Source organism: Ranitomeya imitator, chromosome 1 (assembly GCF_032444005.1).
Source record: "Ranitomeya imitator isolate aRanImi1 chromosome 1, aRanImi1.pri, whole genome shotgun sequence".
NCBI classification, from domain to species: Eukaryota; Metazoa; Chordata; class Amphibia; order Anura; family Dendrobatidae; genus Ranitomeya; species Ranitomeya imitator.
Window position 1 is genome coordinate 908,978,562 of NC_091282.1, and position 17,984 is coordinate 908,996,545.

A 17,984-nucleotide genomic window follows, 5' to 3' on the forward strand; every position below is an offset into this window, starting at 1 on the left:
ACATTGATCAGGGTCTTGTCCTCCAAAATGCGGCCTGCCAGTGTCTTGTCTTCCTCAGAGTCTGGTGAGAAGTGTCCTGAAACTGTCCACAACCTCCCTTTTATCACCTTGATGGTAGGGGGTGGCTTATCAGTGTCTAGACAGGCTTATCTCAATTGAAACGCATGCATTCAAAAACGCAACCAAACGCATGTGCGTAAAAACGCATGCGTTTACATAGTAAGCAATGTATTTTTTAGACGCAAACGAACGCATGCATTTCTATGCGGCAAATAGACGCCTCTGGAAATTATGTTGCATTTCCGCGGCTGGACGCAAGCATCAAAAAGATGCATGCGTCGTCAAACGCGTACAAAAAAAACGCATGCGTTTTTAGTGTTAAATATAGGAAAACATGACGCATGCGTTTATATGCGCTACAAACGCAGCGTCACTAAACGCAAATGTGAAACCAGCCTTAGGGATTTACCTGTATGTAAATAGTGTCAGCCATTACTATTTATACTGGAGCGATTATGTATGTCGGCTCCTAGTCCTATTATGCGCACTAATGTTTGTTTACTTTTAATCTTGCCATTTGTATCTAATAAAGGCATTTTATAATCTACTCCCTGTAGGGTGCTTCTCTGAGGGATTCATTAGTTGGTTGTTTGGGTTGTTTTCCTTGTCTGGGTGGTACTCACCCGTCTTTTTACAGAGCATCGGTTACTATACTTGGTTTCTTTATAGATATATGATTTTATTGTCTTATATTTTATCTGGGTAATTTGTGGTGCAGCTGTGATTTTAATTCATATAAATTTGTTTACTGTAAATGATATCTATAACCCTGTACGTAACCCCATTCTCATGTACAGCTCCATGGAATTAATGGTGCTATATAAAGAAATAATAATAAAATTTGAAATCATACTACAGCAGCACACAATTTCTGATTTAAAAATTAAAAAAAAAAAGACTGGCAGCTTTTTTTGCACCAAATTGCAACTTCAAAATATCTGCAGACAGGTCATGTGCAACATGCTTTGGAGTCTGGAGACATGACAGCCCTATTGACTAAGATTAGTTGACTTGTTCTATATCTTGCTTATGTTGAATTTTATGCTGGAAAGATCGTTTGTGATCAGCAACAACAAATTCAACCTGTTTTAAATTTTTTAAACGCTGTAAAATGATCTTGCCACTTTGCTCTGTTAATGGATTGTCTGGGATTAAATCAGTATTCTGTAGTCTGTGACTGCAGGCTGCCGAATCATGACCATGTGTGATGCACTCACTGTCATGATTCCCCTGTATGCTCCATGTGAGTGGCCTGTCACATGACTGTATTTACGCAGCATTCTTGTGGTATTGTGCCATTTACCGTCGTCTCTTCGTTCGGCATCTCTCAATAGTAAGGAATCTGTGTGACACATCCTAGCGCTGTCAGTTTCTGTTTTTCTCGGACAGATATTGACACTTGAGTTTCATAAAGCCACTTACATATCAGTTTTAAAAACAAATTCTTGTCTCCGGCCCATGAGACTTAGAGTATATCCTATTCTAATCCGTTTGCAGATCAGACTCCGCTAATGGATGAAAACAAGTTCAGTCTACCTGCTTCTGGGAAGAGAAAGAAAATAAGATGAGAAAAAAACTGACGCAACTACGAGGACACCCGAGGAAAAAAATCTGTTCGTTTCTCTCGGATTGACACACTCACACAGATGTGACTGTAGCCCAAGATGTTCTCCCCCCATTATTCCCTGTTCGGTCCATATACCATTTACTGGCTTCAGCATTCCTGTAACTTATAGCTCTGAGGCAAGTGATTGGCTGCAGTGGTCGCCCATGCTGCAGTCATTACATAATCGTTGTAACATGACAACAAAGACCTGGGTGGTATTGGTGTGTCTGTTATTTTCTACCACTGCAGTTGCATGGCTAATCTAAAAATGTAAAGGTGTCAGGTCATCAAATCTGAATGCCCACTGTATAGGATAGATCATCTGTCACGATATGGTATGAAATATCATAAGTAGTTCTCTTGCTAGACTGCGTGGGCTAAGCCCCCCTTCTTGGATTGATGCTGCAACAGTTTGTAGCTTCCAATTCCTGACTTTCAACTCCCAAATTCCCCATCACCCCTCGCCAAAGGTATTTACAACTGGCATTTCCTGCAGTGTAAACTCTTTTCCAGCAAGAACTGGATTCTAAGTCGCTTGAATGCAGGGAAGTTCTTTGTTCTGTGTTGGTGAGATATTAGGCACCCCGTTTACGTTACGAATACGAAAATATATATTCGTATTCTCACTTGGTGTATCTACCCATCCCGCGAAACACGGGCTTCTAACTCCATCTGGTAAAGAAGTAGGGTTTTCTCTGTAAATATGTATCCCAGATAGGACATATTTGATATTATTAGAATGCTCACGTTAATCCGTGATGAATGATGGGTTTCTTATGACTATGACATGTTTTGTAGCGAAGTTATAGCAAGTAGATAAATTTAAGATTGAAGTACTCAGAATGTAGAGAGAGGAGGGTCTGGATAAGTCAGCCTTTCTGTGATGTCACAGCCTTAAGGTTTTAAGTTTGTGGCAGGCTCCCCAGCTCAGTCTTCTGCTTGATTACTTCTTGACTTCTTGTCTTCTCCTGAAGCCAGCAGCACGTCCAATGAGCTGGGACGTATGGAAAAAACTCCACTAGCCTGGTTGCCTGCCATGCTTTGAACATGTGAGTGTTACCTTTTCTCATTTAATCCCTGTTTATTTCATAATTACCCTTGTACATATTTGCAATTGTCTCATTTGTAACATCTTTATTAAAAAAAATTTTGATAAAGCACTGCCTAATTTTTATGGGATATAATATTTAATATTAGTTCAATCTCCATGCTCTAAACGAACCCTAAGTCTCTTGAAGGGAAATACGCTACTGTGTTGGGTTAGCTTCGGACCCGTTTAATCGAAGCTGGTGGCTGTGATACCGATAGTGTGCAGACTTTTGGGTTATGTTGTAGCGGCTGCGGCGTTGATAATTATTGTTCCTGTCTGAGTGGGAGTAGTTATCGCGTCGCTGCAGCGTGCCCAATAGCCAGTACATAGCAGGCAGCCTTTCTGGCGACTAATTGCCCAGGGTGCAGTACCTAATCTGACCTGAGAGTAAGGGGGGCGCCAGAGAGCTGCAAGTGTTAAGTGGAACTGTAAGCGGGATATACATAAATCCCTGCAGTTTGTGGTATATTGAAAGCAGTGGGATACCTAGAATAAGCCCCTGCTGTAAACTAAGAGGTCAATAGCCTTGTGTGTGTTTTCTCATCACATTGTTAGCAGTGGAGGGATAACTAAGATAAGCCCCCCTGCACATGTGATAGCCGTCTGTTGGCCCAAAGTCACCCCAACCCGTGACGTAGGGGTGACGGTCACGGTGTGAATCGTGACAAATTGGTGGCAGCGGTCAGGGGATTCCTGACAATTGGTGGCAAGGCGATGGGATATATTAGAGCATTAGTGATTTGGTTTGAGTAATCATTCCTCTCACTAAAAACTTGCAGAAAGTTCTTGCGAGGACTCTGCGCAAATAAGTTTGGAGAACGAACTCAGTGTTTTATTAGTCTTGAGACAATTGCGTACTGTTAATTATCCCCTCCCTCCCTCTTCGTTTTTCTATCCTATCTTTTGTTTGGCAACCATGGCTGCGAAAGGGGAAGCCTGGTACAAAAAGCAGAAGAAGGACTGTCTTGCTGGGATATGCACGTGCCATGGCCTGAACTCCCAGGGTAAGACAAAGACTCAAATGGTCGCTGAACTGGTGCAATTTGAAGCAGACCAAGCCAGGCCACAGAGCCCAGAGGCCGCAGAAGCCAGCACAAGCGAACATGGTGCTGCAGCAGAGGTCCAACCACTGAATATGGGCCCTACTGGCAACCAGGGGGGCGCAGACCTCCTCCTGCAGCTGGCTCTGCAGCAGGGCTCCGCAGATGACCTAGAGAGACGTCTGCAGCTGATCCAGCAATACCAGGAGCGGGAGTACCAGCTGCAGTTAGCCCGACTGCAAATGCAGGGGTCGTCCCAAAGCCGTGAGCCCAGCAGCGCTCAGATACCTAAGCCCCGGCCCGATCACTTCCCTGTTATGGAGAAGGACGGAGACTTGGACACTTTTCTGCAGGCCTTTGAGAAAGCCTGCAGACAGTACCGGCTGCTTACAGATGAATGGGCACGATACCTGACACCAGGGCTGAGAGGCAAAGCTCTGGAGGCGTTTGCTGCCCTCCCTCAAGAACAAGATGGAGACTATGAGGCCATCAAGCAGGCCCTGATAGCAAAGTACCAGCTTACACCCGAGATGTACCGTAGGAAGTTCCGGACCCTCCAACATGGCCCGCACGACAGTTACAGTAATGTGCATGGACTGGGGACCCACTTTGACCAGTGGACCCAAGCACTGTCAGTGACCACCTTTGCACAGCTGCGAGACCTGATGATCAAAGACCAGTTCTTTCATCTTTGCCCAGCTGAGGTGCGACAGTTCGTGATGGACAGAGAACCCAAAGACGTGACGAAAGCAGCGCAGATTGCCGATGCCTATGAGGCCAACCGTAGATCGGAAGTGCGGAAGCCAGTCACCACCAGCTGGAGAGGGGGTAAGCCTGCAACCAACGCCAGTATCCCTGCCAGCCAACACACCAGAGGTCCTGGCCCCATGGCCAACAGCACCAGACCTACCACCGAACCTCGCAAGTGTTACACCTGCAATCAAACCGGTCATATCAGTTCCTCCTGCCCAACCAAGCAGAAGAACACCCTAGCCAAGGCCCCAGGGCCTAATGCAGCAGTTCTTTTGGTGGGTGGTGTGGTTGGGAGGGTGTGTGACAACATACAGCACGTCACTGTGGGAGGCCATGTTGCTACAGGCCTCAAGGACACCGGGGCTGAACGAACCCTCATCCGACCCGAACTGGCGGCCCCTGAAGAAATCATTCCGGGGAAAACCCTAACTGTCACTGGGATTGGGGGCATCAGCTGTCCCTTACCGATGGCCCGGGTTTTTATTGATTGGGGTGCCGGGAGCGGGGTGAAGGAAGTGGGGCTGTCTGATAATTTGCCCACTGATGTTTTGTTGGGGACTGATTTGGGGAGACTGGTTGCATACTACGTCCCTGACACCCCTCCCCAATCTACTAATGAGGGTAAAGTTAACCCTGATAATGATGATGATGATGGGAAATCGCATGTGTTACCTGACCATGCTTTATCTTGTAATGATGCATGTAATAACCATTTTTTCCCTAGGATGGATGGTGAAAATGTTGTACCTGTGCCAGCTGAACCTGATAATGATTTTTCTGTGAAGGTTAATGTGTCCATAGGTACAGGCGTGCCCAGCCACGTCGCTCTGCAGAGTGAGACGGCTGAGGAACCCCTAACAGGGGCAAGTGTCGGTGCTACAGGAAATGGGGAGATGCATGGGAACCGTGAGGAAGGTGATGCCATGAAAGTGACCAGTGCCACCGAGGAAGGTAACTGGCCCATAAGTAGCACTGCCCCTGGAGTGTTTGGGGTGGATGGGGAGGTAGAGCCCATAGCAGCGCCGGCTGATGGGTCTGTAGAAACCCCTGGGGAGACAGCCTACGTAGCTGCTGTCACCCGCAGTCAGAGTGCCCGGAACGCAGATAACTGTCAGCCTTCCGGACCCTCCTCAGTCATCACTGTGACTGAACCAGAGGTGGACCCAGAGCAGGTCCAAGAGGGTTCCCGTGGGGAATGGACCCTGACCTCGCTTCTGGCTTCCCCTAGCCAGGAGTTTCAGGCCGCTCTGCACACAGATGCGAGCCTAGAGAGTTTGAGACAACTCGCTGGGATGCGTGTTATGAAGGCAATCCAGTAACACAGTGTGCCAGCAATCAGAGCACATACAGTGATCTGACAATAACCCAAAAACAATAGAACGAGCTCTGAGACGTGGAATCTCTGTAGACCGCAATACCTGAACCTATCCTAAACACAACTAAAGGCAGCTGTGGATTGCGCCTGACACTACCTATGCAACTCGGCACAGCCTGAGGAACTGACTAGCCTGAAGATAGAAATACAAGCCTGACTTGCCTCAGAGAAATACCCCAAAGGAAAAGGCAGCCCCCCACATATAATGACTGTTAGCAAGATGAAAAGACAAAACGTAGGGATGAAATAGATTCAGCAAAGTAAGGTCCGATATTCTAGATAGAGCGAGGATAGCAAAGAGAACTTTGCAGTCTACAAAAAACCCTAAAGCAAAAAACCACGCAAAGAGGGCAAAAAGACCCACCGTGCCGAACTAACGGCACGGCGGTACACCCTTTGCGTCTCAGAGCTTCAGGCAAAAACGAATAGACAAGCTGGACAGAAAAAACAGCAACAAAAGCAAAGAAGCACTTATCTAAGCAGAGCAGCAGGCCACAGGAAAGATCCAGAAGCTCAGATCCAACACTGGAACATTGACAAGGAGCAAGGAAGACAGAATCAGGTGGAGTTAAATAACAAGGCAGCCAACGAGCTCACCAGAACACCTGAGGGAGGAAGCCCAGAAGCTGCAGTACCACTTGTGACCACAGGAGTGAATTCAGCCACAGAATTCACAACAGTACCCCCCCCTTGAGGAGGGGTCACCGAACCCTCACCAGAGCCCCCAGGCCGACCAGTATGAGCCACATGAAAGGCACGAACAAGATCTGGAGCATGGACATCAGAGGCAAAAACCCAGGAATTATCTTCCTGAGCATAACCCTTCCATTTAACCAGATACTGGAGTTTCCGTCTAGAGACACGAGAATCCAAAATTTTCTCCACAATATACTCCAATTCCCCCTCCACCAAAACAGGGGCAGGAGGCTCAACAGATGGAACCATAGGTGCCACGTATCTCCGCAACAACGACTTATGGAAAACATTATGTATGGAAAAGGAGTCCGGGAGGGTCAGACGAAAGGACACAGGATTGAGAATCTCAGAAATCCTATACGGACCAATAAAACGAGGTTTAAATTTAGGAGAGGAAACCTTCATAGGAATATGACGAGAAGATAACCAAACCAGATCCCCAACACGAAGTCGGGGACCCACACGGCGTCTGCGATTAGCGAAAAGTTGAGCCTTCTCCTGGGACAAGGTCAAATTGTCCACTACCTGAGTCCAGATCTGCTGCAACCTGTCCACCACAGAATCCACACCAGGACAGTCTGAAGACTCAACCTGTCCTGAAGAGAAACGAGGATGGAACCCAGAATTGCAGAAAAATGGAGAGACCAAGGTAGCCGAGCTGGCCCGATTATTAAGGGCGAACTCAGCCAACGGCAAAAAGGACACCCAATCATCCTGGTCTGCAGAAACAAAACATCTCAGATATGTTTCCAAGGTCTGATTGGTTCGTTCGGTCTGGCCATTAGTCTGAGGATGGAAAGCCGAGGAAAAAGATAGATCAATGCCCATCCTACCACAAAAGGCTCGCCAGAACCTTGAAACAAACTGGGAACCTCTGTCAGAAACAATATTCTCAGGAATGCCATGCAAACGAACCACATGCTGGAAGAACAAAGGCACCAAATCAGAGGAGGAAGGCAATTTAACCAAGGGCACCAGATGGACCATTTTAGAAAAGCGATCACAGACCACCCAAATGACTGACATCTTCTGAGAAACGGGAAGGTCAGAAATGAAATCCATCGAAATATGTGTCCAAGGCCTCTTTGGGACCGGCAAGGGCAAAAGCAACCCACTGGCACGTGAACAGCAGGGCTTAGCCCTAGCACAAATCCCACAGGACTGCACAAAAGTACGTACATCCCGTGACAGAGATGGCCACCAGAAGGATCTAGCCACTAACTCTCTGGTACCAAAGATTCCAGGATGACCAGCCAAGACCGAACAATGAAGTTCAGAGATAACTTTACTAGTCCACCTATCAGGGACGAACAGTTTCTCCGCCGGACAACGATCAGGTTTATTCGCCTGAAATTTTTGCAACACTCGCCGCAAATCAGGGGAGATGGCAGACACAATGACTCCTTCCTTGAGGATACTCGCCGGCTCAGATAAACCCGGAGAGTCGGGCACAAAACTCCTAGACAGAGCATCCGCCTTCACATTTTTAGAGCCCGGAAGGTACGAAATCACAAAATCGAAGCGAGCAAAAAATAACGACCAACGGGCCTGTCTAGGATTCAAGCGCTTGGCAGACTCGAGATAAGTAAGGTTCTTATGATCAGTCAATACCACCACGCGATGCTTAGCTCCTTCAAGCCAATGACGCCACTCCTCGAATGCCCACTTCATGGCCAGCAACTCTCGGTTGCCCACATCATAATTACGCTCAGCAGCAGAAAACTTCCTGGAAAATAAAGCACATGGTTTCAACACTGAGCAACCAGAAGCTCTCTGTGACAAAACCGCCCCTGCTCCAATCTCAGAAGCATCAACCTCGACCTGGAACGGAAGAGAAACATCTGGTTGACACAACACAGGGGCAGAACAAAAACGACGCTTCAACTCCTGAAAAGCTTCCACGGCAGCAGAAGACCAATTAACCAAATCAGCACCCTTCTTGGTCAAATCGGTCAATGGTTTGGCAATGCTAGAAAAATTACAGATGAAGCGACGATAAAAATTAGCAAAGCCCAGGAACTTTTGCAGACTTTTCAGAGATGTCGGCTGAGTCCAATCCTGGATGGCTTGGACCTTAAGCGGATCCATCTCGATAGTAGAAGGGGAAAAGATGAACCCCAAAAATGAAACTTTCTGCACACCGAAGAGACACTTTGATCCCTTCACAAACAAAGAATTAGCACGCAGGACCTGGAAAACCATTCTGACCTGCTTCACATGAGACTCCCAATCATCTGAGAAGATCAAAATGTCATCCAAGTAAACAATCAGGAATTTATCCAGATACTCACGGAAGATGTCATGCATAAAAGACTGAAAAACAGATGGAGCATTGGCAAGTCCGAACGGCATCACTAGATACTCAAAATGACCCTCGGGCGTATTAAATGCCGTTTTCCATTCATCTCCTTGCCTGATTCTCACCAGATTATACGCACCACGAAGATCTATCTTAGTGAACCAACTAGCCCCCTTAATCCGAGCAAACAAGTCAGATAACAATGGCAAGGGATACTGAAACTTAACAGTGATCTTATTAAGAAGGCGGTAATCAATACACGGTCTCAGCGAACCATCCTTCTTGGCTACAAAAAAGAACCCTGCTCCCAGTGGTGATGACGATGGGCGAATATGTCCCTTCTCCAGGGATTCCTTCACATAACTGCGCATAGCGGTGTGTTCAGGCACGGATAAATTAAATAAACGACCTTTAGGGAATTTACTACCAGGAATCAAATTGATAGCACAATCACAATCCCTATGCGGAGGTAGGGCATCGGACTTGGGCTCTTCAAATACATCCTGATAATCAGACAAGAACTCTGGGACCTCAGAAGGAGTGGATGACGAAATAGACAAAAATGGAACATCACCATGTACCCCCTGACAACCCCAGCTGGATACCGACATAGAGTTCCAATCCAATACTGGATTATGGGTTTGTAGCCATGGCAACCCCAACACGACCACATCATGCAGATTATGTAGCACCAGAAAGCGAATAACTTCCTGATGTGCAGGAGTCATGCACATGGTCAGCTGGGTCCAGTACTGAGGCTTATTCTTGGCCAAAGGTGTAGCATCAATTCCTCTCAACGGAATAGGACACCGCAAAGGCTCCAAGAAAAACCCACAACGTTTAGCATAATCCAAATCCATCAGATTCAGGGCAGCGCCTGAATCCACAAACGCCATGACAGAATACGATGACAAAGAGCATATCAAGGTAATGGACAGAAGGAATTTGGACTGTACAGTACCAATGACGGCAGACCTATCGAACCGCTTAGTGCGCTTAGGACAATCAGAAATAGCATGAGTGGAATCACCACAGTAGAAACACAGCCCATTCAGACGTCTGTGTTCTTGCCGTTCAACTCTGGTCATAGTCCTATCGCACTGCATAGGCTCAGGTTTAATCTCAGACAATACCGCCAGATGGTGCACAGATTTACGCTCGCGCAAGCGACGACCGATCTGAATGGCCAAAGACATAGACTCATTCAAACCAGCAGTCATAGGAAAACCCACCATGACATCCTTAAGAGCCTCAGAGAGACCCTTTCTGAACAAAGCTGCCAGCGCAGATTCATTCCACAAAGTGAGTACTGACCACTTCCTAAATTTCTGACAATATACTTCTATCTCATCCTGACCCTGACACAAAGCCAGCAATTTTTTTTTACGGTGATGCACTGAATTAGGCTCATCGTACAGCAATCCGAGCGCCAGGAAATACGCATCGACACCACTCAATGCAGGATCTCCTGGCGCAAGAGAAAATGCCCAGTCCTGAGGGTCGCCGCGCAAAAAAGAAATAATAATCAAAACCTGTTGAACTGAATTACCAGAAGAATGAGGTTTCAAGGCCAGAAATAGCTTACAATTATTTTTGAAGCTCAGAAACTTAGTTCTATCACCAAAAAACAAATCAGGAATAGGAATTCTTGGTTCTAGCATAGATTTCTGATCAATTGTATCTTGAATCTTTTGTACATTTATAACGAGATTATCCATTGAAGAGCACAGAGCCTGAATATCCATGTCTACAGCTGTGTCCTGAAGCACCCTAATGTCTAGGGGAAAAAAAAGACTGAACACAGAGCTGAGAAAAAAAAAATGATGTCAGAACTTCTTTTTTCCCTCTATTGAGAATCATTAGTTTTGGCTCCTTGTACTGTTATGAAGGCAATCCAGTAACACAGTGTGCCAGCAATCAGAGCACATACAGTGATCTGACAATAACCCAAAAACAATAGAACGAGCTCTGAGACGTGGAATCTCTGTAGACCGCAATACCTGAACCTATCCTAAACACAACTAAAGGCAGCTGTGGATTGCGCCTGACACTACCTATGCAACTCGGCACAGCCTGAGGAACTGACTAGCCTGAAGATAGAAATACAAGCCTGACTTGCCTCAGAGAAATACCCCAAAGGAAAAGGCAGCCCCCCACATATAATGACTGTTAGCAAGATGAAAAGACAAAACGTAGGGATGAAATAGATTCAGCAAAGTGAGGCCCGATATTCTAGATAGAGCGAGGATAGCAAAGAGAACTTTGCAGTCTACAAAAAACCCTAAAGCAAAAAACCACGCAAAGGGGGCAAAAAGACCCACCGTGCCGAACTAACGGCACGGCGGTACACCCTTTGCGTCTCAGAGCTTCCAGCAAAAACGAATAGACAAGCTGGACAGAAAAAACAGCAACAAAAGCAAAGAAGCACTTATCTAAGCAGAGCAGCAGGCCACAGGAAAGATCCAGAAGCTCAGATCCAACACTGGAACATTGACAAGGAGCAAGGAAGACAGAATCAGGTGGAGTTAAATAACAAGGCAGCCAACGAGCTCACCAGAACACCTGAGGGAGGAAGCCCAGAAGCTGCAGTACCACTTGTGACCACAGGAGTGAATTCAGCCACAGAATTCACAACAGATGCGCTTCTCCAAGACTGATAAGGAGAAGGTGTTCTGGGAGCGAGGAAGGTTGTACCGGGAGACAGTACCCGGAGAATCACAAAAGGAGTGGTTGAGGGAAAGACAGCTGGTCGTCCCGCAGCAATTCCGGGGTGAGTTGTTGCGGATTGCCCATGAGATCCCGCTAGCTGGACACTTGGGGATCAGCAAAACTAAGGCCCGGCTGTCTCAACACTTCTATTGGCCTAAGATGGGGACAGATGTGTCAAACTACTGCCGCTCCTGTGTCACCTATTAAAGAGTGGGGAAGGCGGGGCCTGTTCTTAAGGCTCCCCTGATCCCGTTGCCAGTGATAGAGGAGCCTTTCCAGAGGATCGCGGTGGACATTGTAGGCCCGCTGGCCGTCCCCAGCAGCTCTGGAAAGCAGTACATCCTTACTGTGGTAGACTACGCTACCCGGTACCCAGAGGCAGTAGCTCTGTCATCAACTAGGGCAGATAAGGTGGCAGATGCCCTGTTGGCCATCTTTTCACGTGTAGGATTTCCCAGGGAAATGCTTACTGATCAAGGGACCCAATTTATGTCTCGCCTAATGGAGGCTCTCTGTAAGAGAATGCAGGTGAAGCACCTGGTATCGAGTGCGTATCACCCACAGACCAATGGCTCGTGTGAACACTTCAATGGTACCCTCAAACAGATGCTACGCATGCTGGCTGAGACTCGAGGGCGCGACTGGGAGCGGTACCTCCCACACCTGCTGTTCGCTTACCGAGAGGTTCCGCAGGCCTCGACGGGGTTCTCCCCCTTCGAGCTCCTGTACGGCAGGCGAGTCCGGGAACCCCTTGGGTTGGTAAGAGAATCCTGGGAAGAGGAGCCGAACTGTTATGACCTGGTGGTCAGGACAATAATGGACCTGGTGGTTAAGAGCACACGGAATGACCTGATAGTTACTAATAATAAGGACGAGCTCTGGGACGTGGGAACTCTGCTGACCGCAATCCCTAATCCTATCGCGCACACTAGAAATAGCCGTGGATTGCGCCTAACGCTCCCTATGCAACTCGGCACAGCCTAAGGAACTAGCTAGCCCTGAAGATAGAAAAATAAAGCCTACCTTGCCTCAGAGAAATTCCCCAAAGAAAAAGGCAGCCCCCCCATATATAATGACTGTGAGTAAAGATGAAAATACAAACACAGAGATGAAATAGATTTAGCAAAGTGAGGCCCGACTAACTGAACAGACTGAGGATAGGAAAGGCTGCTTTGCGGTCAGCACAAAAACCTACAAAAAGACCACGCAGAGGGCGCAAAAAGACCCTCCGCACCGACTCACGGTGCGGAGGCGCTCCCTCTGCGTCCCAGAGCTTCCAGCAAGCAAGACAACAATAAAAATAGCAAGCTGGAGAGGAAAATAGCAAACCAAAGAAAAACAAGCAGGAACTTAACTTCTGCTGGGAAGACAGGTCACAAGAACGATCCAGGAGTGAACTAGACCAATACTGGAACATTGACAGGTGGCATGGAGCAAAGATCCAAGTGGAACTAAATAGAGCAGCCAGCTAACGAATTAACCTCATCACCTGTGGAAGGAAACTCAGAAACACCCACCAGAGGAAGTCCATGGACAGAACCAGCCGAAGTACCATTCATGACCACAGGAGGGAGCCCGACAACAGAATTCACAACACCGAACCCTTCCGAAGTGTCCATAGTGGAGTATGTCATGCGCTTCCGTGACAAGATGCAGTCTTTGACGCAGTTGGTGCATGACAACATAACGCAGGCTCAGGCTGATCAGAAGCACTGGTATGACCAGAACGCCCGGGAGCGGACCTACCACGTGGGTCAAAAGGTGTGGGTGCTGGTCCCCGTACCAACGGATAAGCTTCAGGCAGCCTGGGAGGGCCCATACGTCGTCCACCAACAGCTCAACCCGGTCACTTACGTGGTCACGCTTGACCACGCTCGGGGTAGGCGAAAGGCCTTTCACGTCAACATGATGAAGGCTCATCACGAACGTGAACCTTTCATCCTACCGGTCTGCAGCTTGCCCGAAGACGGGGAGGAAGACACCCTCCTGGACATGCTGGCCCAAGCCAAGGCCAATGGGTCCATCGAGGACGTGGAGGTAAGCGCCTCGTTAACTGAACCCCAGCAGTTGCAGTTGCAAACCACACTGGAACCCTTCCGGGTCGTGTTCTCCAACCGACCTGGGAGGACGTAGTTAGCAGTCCACGAGGTGGACACCGGGAATCACGCCCCACTATGGCGAATACCCTATCGAATCTCTGACCAGGTGCAGCAGATTATGCGCCAAGAGATCGATGAGATGTTACAGCTGGGGGTGATTCGACGGTCAAAGAGCGCGTGGGCATCACCTGTAGTTCTCGTGCCAAAGAAGGACCGGACCACCCGGTTCTGCGTGGCTACAGGGGGCTCAATGCCATCACAGCCTCCGACGCGCACCCAATGCCGCGCATCGAGAAGCTGCTGGATAAGTTAGCTGGCGCAGATTACCTAACAATAATGGATCTGAGTCGAGGATACTGGCAGATTCCCCTGAGCCCCGAGGCGTAGGAGAAGTCCGCCTATATCACACCCTTTGGACTGTACGAGTCCACGGTCATGCCCTTCGGCATGAAGAATGCCCCTGCCACTTTCCAGCGGATGGTCAACCTCCTGCTTCCGGGACTGGAGAAGTACGCCGTGGCGTACTTGGATGACATTGCCATATTCAGTTCCTCCTGGGAGGAACACCTGCAGCATCTCAAGGAGGTGCTCAGGCGAATTCACCAAGCAGGACTGACTATCAAGCCGGGAAAGTGCCAGATGGGCATGAGGGAGGTTCACTACCTGGGGCACCGGGTAGGCGGGAACACCCTGAAGCCAGAGCCGGAGAAAGTGGGCGCCATCGTGAACTGGCCCACTCCCGTGACCAAGAAACAGGTGATGTTCTTCTTGGGCACTGCAGGGTACTATAGGCGCTTTGTACAACACTATACTAGCCTGGCAAAACCTTTGACGGACCTCACCAGGAAGAAGCTACCCCACATTGTCAACTGGACAGATAGGGTGTGAGGGGGCCTTCCAGGCATTGAAAACCGCACTGTGCAAAGCCCCTGTGTTGACAGCAGTCGACCGTTCTTGGTGCAGACCGACGCCAGCGAGTTCGGCCTTGGTGCTGTGCTCAGCCAGGTTGACTCGGAGGACCAAGAGCACCCCGTGTTATACCTGAGCCGGAAACTTTTGCCGAGGGAAGTGGCCTACTCCACCATCGAGAAGGAGTGCCTGGCCATAGTCTGGGCCCTGCAGCGCTTGCAGCCCTACTTGTACGGTCGCCCCTTCACTGTGGTGACCGACCACAACCCTCTGCGCTGGCTAAACGCCATGTGTGGAACCAACGACAGGTTGCTACGCTGGAGCCTTGCCCTTCAGCAGTTTGACTTCACCATTGAACACAAAACGGGCAAAGAGCATGGGAATGCAGATGGACTCTCCCGCCAGGGTGAACCTACTGAGGTGCTCATGGAGGCTTACCGTCGGGTTCTACCTCCCTAGCGCACACCAAAAGGGGGAGGTGTCACGATATGGTATGAAATATCATAAGTAGTTCTCTTGCTAGCCTGCATGGGCTAAGCCCCCCTTCTTGGAGTGATGCTGCAACAGTTTGTAGCTTCCAATTCCTGACTTTCAACTCCCAAATTCCCCTTCACCCCTCTCCAAAGGTGTTTACGACTGGCATTTCCTGCAGTGTAAACTCTTTTCCAGCAAGAACTGAATTCTAAGTCGCTTGAATGCAGGGAAGTTCTTTTGTTCTGTGTTGGTGAGATATTAGGCACCCCGTTTACGTTACGAATACGAAAATATATATTCGTATTCTCACTCGGTGTATCTACCCATCCCGCGAAACACGGGCTTCTAACTCCATCTGGTAAAGAAGTAGGGTTTTCTCTGTAAATATGTATCCCAGATAGGACATATTTGATATCATTAGAATGCTCGCGTTAATCCGAGATGAATGATGGGTTTGTTATGACTATGACATGTTTTGTAGCGAAGTTATAGCAAGTAGATAAATTTAAGATTGAAGTACTCAGAATGTAGAGAGAGGAGGGTCTGGATAAGCCAGCCTTTCTGTGATGTCACAGCCTTAAGGTTTTAAGTTTGTGGCAGGCTCCCCAGCTCAGTCTTCTGCTTTATTACTTCTTCTTGACTTCTTGTCTTCTCCTGAAGCCAGCAGCACGTCCAATGAGCTGGGACGTATGGAAAAAACTCCACTAGCCTGGTTGCCTGCCATGCTTTGAACATGTGAGTGTTACCTTTTCTCATTTAATCCCTGTTTATTTCATAATTACCCTTGTACATATTTGCAATTGTCCCATTTGTAACATCTTTATAAAATATTTTTTTTGATAAAGCACTGCCTAATTTTTATGGGATATAATATTTAATATTAGTTCGATCTCCATGCTCTAAACGAACCCTAAGTCTCTTGAAGGGAAATACGCTACTGTGTTGGGCTAGCTTCGTGTTATGAAAGGCAATTCAGTACCACAATGGACATAGCGGTCAGAGCACATACAGTGATCTGACAATAACCCAAAATCATAGAACGAGCTCTGAGACGTGGGAACTCTGCAGACCGCAATCCCTAATCCTCTCCAAACAACACTAGAGGCAGCCGTGGATTGCGCCTAACTCTGCCTATGCAACTCGGCACAGCCTGAGAAACTAACTAGCCTGAAGATAGAAAATAAGCCTACCTTGCCTCAGAGAAATACCCCAAAGGAAAAGGCAGCCCCCCACATATAATGACTGTGAGTTAAGATGAAAAGACAAACGTAGAGATGAAATAGATTCAGCAAAGTGAGGCCCGACTTTCTTAACAGAGCGAGGACAGAAAAGGTAACTTTGCGGTCTACACAAAACCCTAAAGAAAACCATGCAAAGGGGGCAAAAAGACCCTCCGTACCGAACTAACGGCACGGAGGTACACCCTTTGCGTCCCAGAGCTTCCAGCAAAAACATTAGACAAGCTGGACAGAAAAAATAGCAAACAAATAGCAAAGAAGAACTTAGCTATGCAGAGCAGCAGGCCACAGGAATGATCCAGGGAAAAGCAAGTCCAACACTGGAACATTGACAGGAAGCCAGGATCAAAGCATTAGGTGGAGTTAAGTAGAGAAGCACCTAACGACCTCACCAGATCACCTGAGGGAGGAAACTCAGAAGCCGCAGTACCACTTCCCTCCACCAACAGAAGCTCACAGAGAGAATCAGCCGAAGTACCACTTGTGACCACAGCAGGGAGCTTTGCCACAGAATTCACAACAGCTTCGGACCCGTTTAATCAAAGCTGGTGGCAGTGATACCGATAGTGTGCAGACTTTTGGGTTATGTTGTAGCGGCTGCGGCGTTGATAATTATTGTTCCTGCCTGAGTGGGAGTAGTTATCGCATCGCTGCAGCGTGCCCAATAGCCAGTACATAGCAGGCAGCCTTTCTGGCGACTAATTACCCAGGGTGCAGTACCTAATCTGACCTGAGAGTAAGGGGGGCGCCAGAGAGCTGCAAGTGTTAAGTGGAACTGTAAGCGGGATATACATAAATCCCTGCAGTTTGTGGTATATTGAAAGCAGTGGGATACCTAGAATAAGCCCCTGCTGTAAACTAAGAGGTCAATAGCCTTGTGTGTGTTTTCTCATCACATTGTTAGCAGTGGAGGGATAACTAAGATAAGCCCCCCTGCACATGTGATAGCCGTCTGTTGGCCCAAAGTCACCCCAACCCGTGACATAGGGGTGACGGTCATGGTGTGAATCGTGACAAATTGGTGGCAGCGGTCAGGGGATTCCTGACATCATCCGTATAAGACTGGTGGAAGTCCCGACATCCATCACGCCCACTAATTAACTCTTATTTTCTCTGACGGCTGTCAAATGCAAACACTTTGGACTGAACTCTGGAGCACCTTCAGATTGGAAGTGTATTGCACGCTGCTGGCTGCTTCCTGTTATTGTAGCAAAGCTTCTATGTAAGAGAATAGTGCTGTAGTACTCGACAAAGGCTGCTACACTTTGAACTGAACCGCGTTTAGGCGTTCTATTCAAAGTATTACAATCCGGTTGATCAGTGTCTGAAAAACCCCTTTAAAGGGAACCTGTCACCCCCCAAAATCGAAGGTCAGCTAAGTCCACCGGCATCAGGGGCTTATCTACAGCATTCTGGAATGCTGTAGATAAGCCCCTGATGTATCCTGAAAGATGAAAAAAAGAGGTTATATTATACTCACCCAGGGGCGTCCGGTCCGATAGGCGTTGCGGTCCGGTCCGGGGCCTCCCATCTTCTTACGATAACGTCCTCTTCACGCTGAGGCTTCAGCGCAGGCGTACTTTGCCCTGTTGAGGGCAGAGCAAAGTACTGCAGTGCGCAGGCATCGGGAAAGGTC

The 17,984-nt window shown here is 48.0% G+C and overlaps 1 protein-coding gene across 1 annotated transcript in view; it reads left to right on the forward strand.

Annotated features, from left to right (window-relative positions):
* Positions 1–1,679, forward strand: part of LOC138654579 (uncharacterized) — an 89,240-nt gene extending 87,561 nt beyond the window's left edge. Inside the window, exon 2 of the transcript XR_011316388.1 lies at positions 1,558–1,679. The gene's annotated coding sequence lies outside the window, so the exon portion shown is untranslated. The remainder of the gene's footprint in view (positions 1–1,557) is intronic.
* The last annotated feature ends 16,305 nt before the right edge of the window (positions 1,680–17,984 follow it).